Genomic DNA, 14295 nt, shown 5'->3' with positions numbered 1-14295 from the left:
GTCCAGAGTCATGGTCCGGGCCCCGCGTGGAGCAGGAGCACGGCAGCCGTCCGTCCAGAGTCACGGTCCGGGCCCCGCGTCAAGCAGGAGCACGGCAGCCGTCCGTCCAGAGTCATGGTCCGGGCCCCGCGTGGAGCAGGAGCACGGCAGCCGTCCGTCCAGAGTCACGGTCCGGGCCCAGCGTCGAGCAGGAGCACGGCAGCCGTCCGTCCAGAGTCATGGTCCGGGCCCCGCGTGGAGCAGGAGCACGGCAGCCGTCCGTCCAGAGTCACGGTCCGGGCCCCGCGTCGAGCAGGAGCACGGCAGCCGTCCGTCCAGAGTCACGGTCCGGGCCCCGCGTCGAGCGGAGTACGGCAGCCGTCCGTCCAGAGTCACGGTCCGGGCCCCACGTGGAGCGGAGCACGGCAGCCGTCCGTCCAGAGTCACGGTCCGGGCCCCGCGTGGAGCAGGAGCACGGCAGCCGTCCGTCCAGAGTCACGGTCCGGGCCCCGCGTCGAGCGGAGTACGGCAGCCGTCCGTCCAGAGTCACGGTCCGGGTCCCGCGTGGAGCAGGAGCACGGCAGCCGTCCGTCCAGAGTCACGGTCCGGGCCCCGCGTGGAGCAGGAGCACGGCAGCCGTCCGTCAAGAGACACGGTCCGGGCCCCGCGTGGAGCAGGAGCACGGCAGCCGTTCGTCCAGAGTCACGGTCCGGGCCCCGCGTCGAGCGGAGTACGGCAGCCGTCCGTCCAGAGTCACGGTCCGGGCCCCACGTGGAGCGGAGCACGGCAGCCGTCCGTCCAGAGTCACGGTCCGGGCCCCGCGTGGAGCAGGAGCACGGCAGCCGTCCGTCAAGAGACACGGTCCGGGCCCCGCGTGGAGCAGGAGCACGGCAGCCGTTCGTCCAGAGTCACGGTCCGGGCCCCGCGTCGAGCGGAGTACGGCAGCCGTCCGTCCAGAGTCACGGTCCGGGCCCCACGTGGAGCGGAGCACGGCAGCCGTCCGTCCAGAGTCACGGTCCGGGCCCCGCGTGGAGCAGGAGCACGGCAGCCGTCCGTCCAGAGTCACGGTCCGGGCCCCGCGTCGAGCGGAGTACGGCAGCCGTCCGTCCAGAGTCACGGTCCGGGCCCCACGTGGAGCGGAGCATGGTAACCGTCCGTCCAGAGTCACGGTCCGGGTCCCGCGTGGAGCAGGAGCACGGCAGCCGTCCGTCCAGAGTCACGGTCCGGGCCCCGCGTCGAGCGGAGTACGGCAGCCGTCCGTCCAGAGTCACGGTCCGGGCCCCGCGTCGAGCGGAGTACGGCAGCCGTCCGTCCAGAGTCACGGTCCGGGCCCCGCGTCGAGCGGAGTACGGCAGCCGTCCGTCCAGAGTCACGGTCCGGGCCCCACGTGGAGCGGAGCATGGTAACCGTCCGTCCAGAGTCACGGTCCGGGCCCCTCGTGGAGCGGAGCACGGCAGCCGTCCGTCCAGAGTCACGGTCCGGGCCCCTCGTCGAGCGGAGCACGGCAGCCGTCCGTCCAGAGTCACGGTCCGGGCCCCTCGTGGAGCGGAGCACGGCAGCCGTCCGTCCAGAGTCACGGTCCGGGCCCCTCGTGGAGCGGAGCACGGCAGCCGTCCGTCCAGAGTCACGGTCCGGGCCCCTCGTCGAGCGGAGCACGGCAGCCGTCCGTCCAGAGTCACGGTCCGGGCCCCTCGTGGAGCGGAGCACGGCAGCCGTCCGTCCAGAGTCACGGTCCGGGCCCCTCGTCGAGCGGAGCACGGCAGCCGTCCGTCCAGAGTCACGGTCCGGGCCCCTCGTGGAGCGGAGCACGGCAGCCGTCCGTCCAGAGTCACGGTCCGGGCCCCTCGTCGAGCGGAGCACGGCAGCCGTCCGTCCAGAGTCACGGTCCGGGCCCCTCGTGGAGCGGAGCACGGCAGCCGTCCGTCCAGAGTCACGGTCCGGGCCCCTCGTGGAGCGGAGCACGGCAGCCGTCCGTCCAGAGTCACGGTCCGGGCCCCTCGTCGAGCGGAGCACGGCAGCCGTCCGTCCAGAGTCACGGTCCGGGCCCCTCGTCGAGCGGAGCACGGCAGCCGTCCGTCCAGAGTCACGGTCCGGGCCCCTCGTCGAGCGGAGCACGGCAGCCGTCCGTCCAGAGTCACGGTCCGGGCCCCTCGTGGAGCGGAGCACGGCAGCCGTCCGTCCAGAGTCACGGTCCGGGCCCCTCGTCGAGCGGAGCACGGCAGCCGTCCGTCCAGAGTCACGGTCCGGGCCCCTCGTGGAGCGGAGCACGGCAGCCGTCCGTCCAGAGTCACGGTCCGGGCCCCTCGTCGAGCGGAGCACGGCAGCCGTCCGTCCAGAGTCACGGTCCGGGCCCCTCGTCGAGCGGAGCACGGCAGCCGTCCGTCCAGAGTCACGGTCCGGGCCCCTCGTCGAGCGGAGCACGGCAGCCGTCCGTCCAGAGTCACGGTCCGGGCCCCTCGTGGAGCGGAGCACGGCAGCCGTCCGTCCAGAGTCACGGTCCGGGCCCCTCGTGGAGCGGAGCACGGCAGCCGTCCGTCCAGAGTCACGGTCCGGGCCCCTCGTGGAGCGGAGCACGGCAGCCGTCCGTCCAGAGTCACGGTCCGGGCCCCGCGTCGAGCGGAGCACGGCAGCCGTCCGTCCAGAGTCACGGTCCGGGCCCCTCGTCGAGCGGAGCACGGCAGCCGTCCGTCCAGAGTCACGGTCCGGGCCCCGCGTCGAGCGGAGCACGGCAGCCGTCCGTCCAGAGTCACGGTCCGGGCCCCTCGTGGAGCGGAGCACGGCAGCCGTCCGTCCAGAGTCACGGTCCGGGCCCCTCGTGGAGCGGAGCACGGCAGCCGTCCGTCCAGAGTCACGGTCCGGGCCCCGCGTGGAGCAGGAGCACGTCTTTTATTCTTGTTTATTTAAGTTATTAAGATGTTCAGAAACAAATGATTTTCGCATCTACCCCAATGTGCCTTGAAACATCAAAGAAAGCACCAGCGACACAGTGCTCCAACATGCGTAATGCAGTATTGAAAAGTAAAAAAAGAACAAAATCTGCACATAAAATTACAAGGAAAACAAGGAAAAACCCTGTGTTGAGCCTGTGAGTGGTCTCTTCACTGGTCTCCGAGCCCGGGACAAGAAGGCGCGCTTCATTGTTGGCACACGGACTTGCACAGCCAGAGCTGGAGGTCACCTCTGTATCCTTATTGCAGTCTCCCCATTCTCCCAGTTCACGCCCGGTAGCTCCGAGCGTCGCTGTCTCAACATTGTCTTCAGACGAAATAGGCAGATGATGATCCACTGATAAGTCTAGTTCAAGTCAGTTTCTCAAGTTGGTATCTCATCATTGAAGCTGTTGTTTAATATAAATCTAGGATTTAAATAAAATATGGCACAGATACACAAAAAATAGCTTAATTAAAAATTTCACATCATCTCCTAACTAAAAAAAAAAGTTGTCTGTAAATTTGGTTTACGGACGATAGTTTAACGTGACAACGTCATAACAAAACATTTATGAAATGATTGCATACTTTTATGAATAAAATTGAATCAATTTTATTTTAATAATAAAAGAATAAATACTTGAAATTATACTAGTAATCTGATTTTTAAAATGCAAGAATAATTAATCTTTATTGCCGAAATTGTTGTTGTAATAAGCAATGAAAACCACATTAACATTTCACTTCACTTTATAAACAGTCGACGAAACAGTTCACGTGTAGATGACTTGTAATTAATTAAAAAAACTGGTGTTTAGCTATAAAGTTTTAATATTAATAAACTGTAATCAAATATCTATCATCAATTATATAAATCACCATATTTTTTTAGTAAATTGTAAATAACCTATTATTACTGCACTCGCCGACAGCGTAACGGAACAATGAGCTTAACGGGACGCAGCGTAACGGGTCAATGTGCGTAACGGGACACTTTTTCGTGCGTGCAGCCGGCGTTCATCGATATATTAGACGTTGTAACGTCAAAATTTGCCTTACTTGTTATACAAATTATATTTCACTGTTATGAAATTACATAATTCATGCTGAACGAACAACATAAGAACACATAAATTTGTTCGTTACCTAGGTTAGATGTTACTGCACGTACTGACACTCTAAACTACAGTAAACTCGTGGAATAACATCATGTCAGTGTTAAGAAGACTGCAAGTATTCGCTCTACCACTCTGGTTCTGGGGTAGAGCGCCTGCCTTGTGACTTGTAGGACCCGGGTTCGCGCCCCGGCTCCTCCAAGGCGGATTGCCCAAACAAAATGGTGGCATTTTCTCTGGTAGGAATACAATCTCTTGTAACAAGTCAGGCTACCAAAGAAACTGTGGGTGGAACAAGATAAAACCTTCCAGGTGGCTTCCAAATGGGGAGCCCGTTTCTTTTCTTGGGCTCCCCATGCGGTGGCCATTCCGGGGGTTTCTCCGGGGGAACGGAGGTTTGCAAAAATATTTTTTTTTTAGTTTTGTAGCGTTTTAGTTTTTAGTAACTGTAGAATTATCATTCAAACATGTTATAAATAAAGCTCAAACAAACATTTAAAACATTTAAAAAAAATTTGCTTTTGAACATAAAATATTTGAATTAAGTGTGTATCAGTCAGTGAGTGGTTGTATACCGATGTTGTGTGTTAAACCATTTATCAGAATATAGTTTCTTGAAGTATTATTGAAAGTTAAATTTTAGCCACAAACTATTGACCAATAATACCTTTGTTATGTAGTATTTTAGAAGTTTTCGACGAAAAAATATTTATAGGCACATGAATTTTATTCCAAAAAATATTATTTCTGTAAACACCACATAGTTTTCAATCAGGAAGATCATCTTTGACAAACACACGTAATATATAACTACATATGTGTACCAGCGTAATATCCAGATATAAATAAAATATTCTATTTATTTCAACATGAGCAAAGCCTTTGATAGTCTCAGTAGTATATAATAGTATTTCCGAGATCAGGGTTCAGGGTGTGGAGCCGAGAGCCGGCTCCGCCATCTTGGTTTGTGACGTCACGGCGGCAAAAATTCCTCAAAATTCCTCAAAAATGACTCAAAATGACTCAAAATTTCCCGTTTTCGAGGGAAAAATTCCCGTTTCGAGGAAAAATTAGGATTTCAAAAAACCACAAATGTCTTTTGCCTTAGAAAGAACACCAATTCCTAAAATAGGCTTAAGCATCCTTAACTCAAGCCTCAGTTAAGCCATTTCTAGGAATAAGGATACCTTGACCTTTGACCTTGACCCCGACGGCCTTCTTGGATCCACCATCTTAGATCCGCCATTGTGTTCTCGAACATTCCATCGATGTGTTATCCGCCATTTTGAATTATGACGTCACCGTTGCAATTTTCGTTACGCTCGCCATCTTTAACTTTTTTATTATCCGATTTTAATGAAAATTTTTTTAAAAATTATAAAAAAATTCACTTAATAAAATTTTAATCAAAAATATCGAAAAAACATATATTTACGACACGGAGCTCGGAGTCCTCGGTTCGAACCCGGTGAGGGCAAAAAAAAATAAAAATGGTGACCGATCCTTCCCCTGTGGCGGGGTGCTGGCAGACTGACCCCCACCACTTATGTCAATGCACATATACCATCAGGTAGTATGACGTCATGTCCGCCATCTTGAAATTTGGACGCCATCTTGAAAATCTTTATTTATTATCCGATTTTAATGAAAAAAATTCCAAAATTCATCAAAAAATTAACGTATTTAAATTCTGTTTGATTATATCGATGTACGTCCTTGGTTCGATTCCCGACGAGAGTAAACAGTCGATCCTTCCTCCATGAAAGCTACCTAGACTGATCTATCACCACCAATACCAAGGTATATATCGTCAACTGGTATGACATCATGTCCGCCATCTTGTCTTCATCCACTGGAGACCACCATCTTGTTTTCGTGTGCTAGAGTGTGCCGATATCATGTAGTATAATTATCTGGTCACCACACCTTTGACCTTGACCTTGAACTTTGACCTTGACCTTGAAATTTGACCTTGAACTTGAACTTTGACCTTGAACTTGAACTTTGACCTTGACCTTGAAATTTGACCTTGACCTTGAAATTTGACCTTGACCTTGAACTTTGACCTTGACCTTGAAATTTGACCTTGACCTTGAACTTTGACCTTGACCTTGAACTTTGACCTTGACCTTGACCTTGAAATTTGACCTTGAACTTTGACCTTGAACTTTGACCTTGACCTTGAAATTTGACCTTGACCTAGAAATTTGACCTTGACCTTGAAATTTGACTTTGACCTTGAAATTTTACTTTGTCCTTGAAATTTGACTTTATCCTTGATGTCCATCACGGATCCGTCATTTTATGTTCAGTACATGCTACCAGGAGCGACCACCTGCTGGAGTACACCATCTTGTGCGTGTACTCGTATTACCATCATGCTAGTTTTATTCTAACATGCTACAGTGCAGTAATAATTTATTACTGAGGTACCCACCATCTTAAAATTTGACCGCCATCTTGAAATCATGTAATTATTTAGCTAGAAATGCGGGAAAAATTCCAATAGTCTCCGAAAAAATCATTTATTAATTTACAAATCGAATCGATGGATCCCTGTCCACGGTTAGATTCTTGACCAGAGACAGTTGTAACTAATTATTAAATAAATGTTAGGTTCTGTTTTCCATTACCTTTCGCGGAGTTTATTAATCATTCACTCTACGAAAATCAACTCAAGTCAATATACCGGACCAACGAATTAAATCAGTGCCGATTAGCCTATTATGAAAGTCTAATTTTTCTATAATCTGAACAACATATAAGCCGTTCATGTACAAAGCCACACATATAGATCAATTGCCTTCAGTCCATGAGACCGAGTCATGTCATTATCAGACGTATAGGCTAGTCATTTCAGGACCACATGACCTTCGTAATCCATCGTGACATTTTTATACATTCTAAAGGACCAAGTAACCTTGTAAAATATTTTAGTAACACCAAGAGGTGATAAACTAGTAAATATTCAATCACTACATTTTGTACTACGCGCAGTCAACAAAAAAGGAAGCACCAACAACGAAAAGACAGCACCACCAACGAAAAGACAGCACATTTGGAAGCACCAACTACGAAAAGGCAGCACATTTGGAAGCACCGACAACGAAAAGGCAGCACATTTGGAAGCACCGACAACGCAAAGGCAGCACATTTGGAAGCACCGACAACGAAAAGGCAGCACATTTGGAAGCACCGACAACGAAAAGGCAGCACATTTGGAAGCACCGACAACGAAAAGGCAGCACATTGGAAGCACCGACAACGAAAAGGCAGCACATTTGGAAGCACCGACAACGAAAAGGCAGCACATTTGGAAGCACCGACAACGAAAAGGCAGCACATTTGGAAGCACCGACAACGAAAAGGCAGCACATTTGGAAGCACCGACAACGAAAAGGCAGCACATTTGGAAGCACCGACAACGAAAAGGCAGCACATTTGGAAGCACCAACAACGTAAAGGCAGCACATTTGGAAGCACCGACTACGAAAAGGCAGCACATTTGGAAGCACCGTCATCGAAAAGACAGCACATTTGGAAGCACCGACAACGAAAAGGCAGCACATTTGGAAGCACCGACAACGTAAAGGCAGCACATTTGGAAGCACCGACAACGAAAAGGCAGCACATTTGGAAGCACCGACAACGAAAAGGCAGCACATTTGGAAGCACCGACAACGAAAAGGCAGCACATTTGGAAGCACCGACAACAAAAAGGCAGCACATTTGGAAGCGCCGACAACGAAAAGGCAGCACATTCGGAAGCACCGACAACGAAAAGGCGGCACATTTGGAAGCACCGACTACAAAAAGGCAGCACATTTGGAAGCGCCGACTACGAAAAGGCAGCACATTTGGAAGCACCGACTACGAAAAGGCAGCACATTTGGAAGCACCGACAACGAAAAGGCAGCACATTTGGAAGCACCGACTACGAAAAGGCAGCACATTTGGAAGCACCGTCATCGAAAAGACAGCACATTTGGAAGCACCGACAACGAAAAGGCAGCACATTTGGAAGCACCGACAACGTAAAGGCAGCACATTTGGAAGCACCGACAACGAAAAGGCAGCACATTTGGAAGCACCGACAACGAAAAGGCAGCACATTTGGAAGCACCGACAACGAAAAGGCAGCACATTTGGAAGCACCGACAACGAAAAGGCAGCACATTTGGAAGCGCCGACAACGAAAAGGCAGCACATTTGGAAGCACCGACAACGAAAAGGCAGCACATTTGGAAGCACCGACTACGAAAAGGCAGCACATTTGGAAGCACCGACTACGAAAAGGCAGCACATTTGGAAGCACCGACAACGAAAAGGCAGCACATTTGGAAGCACTGACAACGAAAAGGCAGCACATTTGGAAGCACCGACTACGAAAAGGCAGCACATTTGGAAGCACTGACAACGAAAAGGCAGCACATTTGGAAGCACCGACAACGAAAAGGCAGCACATTGGAAGCACCGACAACGAAAAGGCAGCACATTTGAAAGCACCGCCAACGAAAAGGCAGCACATTTTGGATGCATCATCGAATAAGGAAGCACATTTGGAAGCTCCATCAACTAAAAAAGGCAAAAAGGAAGCACAAGTTACGAGATCTAAGTCTTAGTAAGAAATCATAATACAAGAAATAAAAACATTACATTCTTATAATTTAAATTATTTATTTTATTGCTTTACATTATACAAATGCAAGTGAAACAAGTCAATATTGTATGTAGCCAGCATTCCTCAGTTCCTTGAGTATGAAGAATATTTCTTTGATGCACGAATAGTTTCCTGCACAAAGCGAACCATGTAGAAGTCTTAGCCGGTCAACCAATATGTTTGGATCTTTCCATGATGTGTAATCATTCTCTTCTACCACCATCTTCCTTGCACCTTTATAATAAATATTATGATCTCTGGTGTCTTCCGTTTTACCACCAACCTCAGGGTAACTTTCATGTTTGAGACGGTGATCATCACAAGCTTGATCAGATTTATTTAATATATCACGTCGTTTCCATCGTTTCGGTCTCAGGACACCGCCACATTCTTCGATCTTGGCAGCTTTAGGTGCTTCATCATAGTCTATGTCTTTGTCAACAGCCTCAGAGTCACTGTAACAATCACCGTAGAAGAAATCGTCTTCACCCAATTTACCATAATAATTCGATGTTGATGATGTTGAAATGTCTTCATCGTCTTCGTGCTTCCTTTTTAGGAGTCCATCATTTTTACAAAGTAGGAAAGATCTACTTGAATTCGGCTGGAATATATTCTCACTTTTCACGTTAAGGATTCTTCCATTGTCTTCATTCTTCCGTAAATCATCAACCTTCTTCAATTTAAGTTCTTTGTCGAGATCGGAAGAGCCAAGAAAATTATTGTCGTAATGCAGATCACTCTTCCTTAGGCTAGTAGATTCATCGTTGTCCTCTAGCTTGTACGCAGGCTTGGCGCTACAAGTTCTGCCATGTCTTTTTAGGCTCTCTCTCCGCGTAAACGACTTGCTACATCGAACACAACTTATCATATTGCGCAGTGGATTTTTAACACAGTCATTCTTCTCGTGTTGTCTTTTATTCTTTCTCAAGATAAACACTTTACTGCAAAACTTACACCTATGTTCTTTCGATACAGCGTCAGATCCCAAATCGGAATTCATATTAGTTACTGAGACTAATGTCAGATACCAATTGAGTGTTTTAAATTATATTCAATACTTAAATAGAAATTTTTTCATATTTCATCAGCGAGAATTAATATATCTCATGCAAAAGTACTTTATGCATGTAGTTCTGCTTTTCAACAACAGATGTCGCCACATGCTGCTTGCAGGTAAATAATATTTAGTTATTTTATGCAGGATGCGGGATGCTCACTAACGATCGCAAAAGAAGGATGGCTTCGTTAGACTCCAAGGAAAAGGAAGTTCGTCTTGCATGTTGGTGCTCCACAGATGTCTCATGGCGTAATATTAATTTGACTGAGTAATGATATTTGTTAATTCCACCTGATAAAAATATTGCAAGTTTTGATTTAGTAGCATAAATTATCGAATTAAATGTAACTCAAAATAAAATGACATGTCTCATTAGAACAAAAAAAATTCCATGCAGAGAGCGGTTTCTCATAATAGTCAGAAACACTTGAAGAAACCACAGGAATGATTGCAAGAACACGGGAAAAAACCATCAAAATATTGTCAAGAATAATCAGGAGCACACTGAGAAAACCACTATAATATTAACAATAATAATCGGAAGCACACGGAGAAAACCATCATAATATTAACCAGATTAATCGGAAGCACACAGAGAAAACCACCACATGTTTTCTTTGATATCATAAAATTACAAGAAAAAATATTTAAAAATAAAAATAAATTAATAAAAAATTTAAAAAAATAAAAAAAATGCATAAATTTCTGGCTTGTACAAGAACTCTATCTTTGCTCAACAATGATAAGTTTACAAGCTAGCAGAAACTGTTTATACATATTTTTTATTTTTTTTTAAATTTTTTTTAAATTTATTTTTATTTTTAAATATTTTTTCTTGTAATTTTATGATATCAAAGAAAAATGTGGTGGTTTTCTCTGTGTGCTTCCGATTAATCTGGTTAATATTATGATGGTTTTCTCCGTGTGCTTCCGATTATTATTGTTAATATTATAGTGGTTTTCTCAGTGTGCTCCTGATTATTCTTGACAATATTTTGATGGTTTTTTCCCGTGTTCTTGCAATCATTCCTGTGGTTTCTTCAAGTGTTTCTGACTATTATGAGAAACCGCTCTCTGCATGGAATTTTTTTTGTTCTAATGAGACATGTCATTTTATTTGGAGTTACATTTAATTCGATAATTTATGCTACTAAATCAAAACTTGCAATATTTTTATCAGGTGGAATTAACAAATATCATTACTCAGTCAAATTAATATTACTCCATGAGACATCTGTGGAGCACCAACATGCAAGACGAACTTCCTTTTCCTTGGAGTCTAACGAAGCCATCCTTCTTTTGCGATCGTTAGTGAGCATCCCGCATCCTGCATAAAATAACTAAATATTATTTACCTGCAAGCAACATGTGGCGACATCTGTTGTTGAAAAGCAGAACTTCATGCATAAAGTACTTTTGCATGAGATATATTAATTCTCGCTGATGAAATATGAAAAAATTTCTATTTAGTATTGAATATAATTTAAAACACTCAATTGGTATCTGGCATTAGTCTCAGTAACTAATATGAATTCCGATTTGGGATCTGACGCTGTATCGAAAGAACATAGGTGTAAGTTTTGCAGTAAAGTGTTTATCTTGAGAAAGAATAAAAGACAACACGAGAAGAATGACTGTGTTAAAAATCCACTGCGCAATATGATAAGTTGTGTTCGATGTAGCAAGTCGTTTACGCGGAGAGAGAGCCTAAAAAGACATGGCAGAACTTGTAGCGCCAAGCCTGCGTACAAGCTAGAGGACAACGATGAATCTACTAGCCTAAGGAAGAGTGATCTGCATTACGACAATAATTTTCTTGGCTCTTCCGATCTCGACAAAGAACTTAAATTGAAGAAGGTTGATGATTTACGGAAGAATGAAGACAATGGAAGAATCCTTAACGTGAAAAGTGAGAATATATTCCAGCCGAATTCAAGTAGATCTTTCCTACTTTGTAAAAATGATGGACTCCTAAAAAGGAAGCACGAAGACGATGAAGACACTTCAACATCATAAACATCGAATTATTATGGTAAATTGGGTGAAGACGATTCCTTCTACGGTGATTGTTACAGTGACTCTGAGGCTGTTGACAAAGACATAGACTATGATGAAGCACCTAAAGCTTCCAAGATCGAAGAATGTGGCGGTGTCCTGAGACCGAAACGATGGAAACGACGTGATATATTAAATAAATCTGATCAAGCTTGTGATGATCACCGTCTCAAACATGAAAGTTACCCTGAGGTTGGTGGTAAAACGGAAGACACCAGAGATCATAATTTTTATTATAAAGGTGCAAGGAAGATGGTGGTAGAAGAGAATGATTACACATCATGGAAAGATCCAAACATATTGGTTGACCGGCTAAGACTTCTACATGGTTCGCTTTGTGCAGGAAACTATTCGTGCATCAAAGAAATATCCTTCATACTCAAGGAACTGAGGAATGCTGGCTACATACAATATTGACTTGTTTTACTTGCATTTGTATAATTTAAAGCAATAAAATAAATAATTTAAATTATAAGAATGTAATGTTTTTATTTCTTGTATTATGATTTCTTACTAAGACTTAGATCTCGTAACTTGTGCTTCCTTTTTGCCTTTTTTAGTTGATGGAGCTTCCAAATGTGCTTCCTTATTCGATGATGCATCCAAAATGTGCTGCCTTTTCGTTGGCGGTGCTTTCAAATGTGCTGCCTTTTCGTTGTCGGTGCTTCCAATGTGCTGCCTTTTCGTTGTCGGTGCTTCCAAATGTGCTGCCTTTTCGTTGTCAGTGCTTCCAAATGTGCTGCCTTTTCGTAGTCGGTGCTTCCAAATGTGCTGCCTTTTCGTTGTCAGTGCTTCCAAATGTGCTGCCTTTTCGTTGTCGGTGCTTCCAAATGTGCTGCCTTTTCGTAGTCGGTGCTTCCAAATGTGCTGCCTTTTCGTAGTCGGTGCTTCCAAATGTGCTGCCTTTTCGTTGTCGGTGCTTCCAAATGTGCTGCCTTTTCGTTGTCGGCGCTTCCAAATGTGCTGCCTTTTTGTTGTCGGTGCTTCCAAATGTGCTGCCTTTTCGTTGTCGGTGCTTCCAAATGTGCTGCCTTTTCGTTGTCGGTGCTTCCAAATGTGCTGCCTTTTCGTTGTCGGTGCTTCCAAATGTGCTGCCTTTACGTTGTCGGTGCTTCCAAATGTGCTGCCTTTTCGTAGTCGGTGCTTCCAAATGTGCTGCCTTTTCGTTGTCGGTGCTTCCAAATGTGCTGCCTTTTCGTTGTCGGTGCTTCCAAATGTGCTGCCTTTTCGTAGTCGGCGCTTCCAAATGTGCTGCCTTTTTGTAGTCGGTGCTTCCAAATGTGCCGCCTTTTCGTTGTCGGCGCTTCCAAATGTGCTGCCTTTTCGTTGTCGGCGCTTCCAAATGTGCTGCCTTTTTGTTGTCGGTGCTTCCAAATGTGCTGCCTTTTCGTTGTCGGTGCTTCCAAATGTGCTGCCTTTTCGTTGTCGGTGCTTCCAAATGTGCTGCCTTTTCGTTGTCGGTGCTTCCAAATGTGCTGCCTTTACGTTGTCGGTGCTTCCAAATGTGCTGCCTTTTCGTTGTCGGTGCTTCCAAATGTGCTGTCTTTTCGATGACGGTGCTTCCAAATGTGCTGCCTTTTCGTAGTCGGTGCTTCCAAATGTGCTGCCTTTTCGTTGTTGGTGCTTCCAAATGTGCTGCCTTTTCGTTGTCGGTGCTTCCAAATGTGCTGCCTTTTCGTTGTCGGTGCTTCCAAATGTGCTGCCTTTTCGTTGTCGGTGCTTCCAAATGTGCTGCCTTTTCGTTGTCGGTGCTTCCAAATGTGCTGCCTTTTCGTTGTCGGTGCTTCCAAATGTGCTGCCTTTTCGTTGTCGGTGCTTCCAATGTGCTGCCTTTTCGTTGTCGGTGCTTCCAAATGTGCTGCCTTTTCGTTGTCGGTGCTTCCAAATGTGCTGCCTTTTCGTTGTCGGTGCTTCCAAATGTGCTGCCTTTGCGTTGTCGGTGCTTCCAAATGTGCTGCCTTTTCGTTGTCGGTGCTTCCAAATGTGCTGCCTTTTCGTAGTCGGTGCTTCCAAATGTGCTGTCTTTTCGTTGTTGGTGCTTCCTTTTTTATTGAATGCGCGTAGTACAAAATGTAGTTTTTTGAATATATACTAGTTTATCACCTCTTGGTGTTACTAAAATATTTTACAAGGTTACTTGGTCCTTTAGAATGTATAAAAATGTCACGATGGATTACGAAGGTCATGTGGTCCTGAAATGACTAGCCTATACGTCTGATAATGACATGACTCGGTCTCATGGACTGAAGGCAATTGATCTATATGTGTGGCTTTGTACATGAACGGCTTATATGTTATTCAGATTATTGAAAAATTAGACTTTCATAATAGGCTAATCGGCACTGATTTAATTCGTTGGTCCGGTATATTGACTTGAGTTGATTTTCGTAGAGTGAATGATTAATAAACTCCGCGAAAGGTAATGGAAAACAGAACCTAACATTTATTTAATAATTAGTTACAACTGTCTCTGGTCAAGAATCTAACCGTGGACAG

At 46.3% G+C, this 14295-nt stretch overlaps 1 protein-coding gene across 2 annotated transcripts in view; it reads right to left on the bottom strand.

Moving 5' to 3' along the window:
* Positions 1–14295, bottom strand: part of LOC134539906 (ketohexokinase-like) — a 32785-nt gene that overhangs the window by 5060 nt on the left and 13430 nt on the right. The gene's annotated exons all lie outside the window — the stretch shown is intronic.

Source organism: Bacillus rossius, chromosome 16, assembly GCF_032445375.1.
Source record: "Bacillus rossius redtenbacheri isolate Brsri chromosome 16, Brsri_v3, whole genome shotgun sequence".
Taxonomy (NCBI): domain Eukaryota; kingdom Metazoa; phylum Arthropoda; class Insecta; order Phasmatodea; family Bacillidae; genus Bacillus; species Bacillus rossius.
This window is presented reverse-complemented; position numbering and strand designations above follow the sequence as displayed.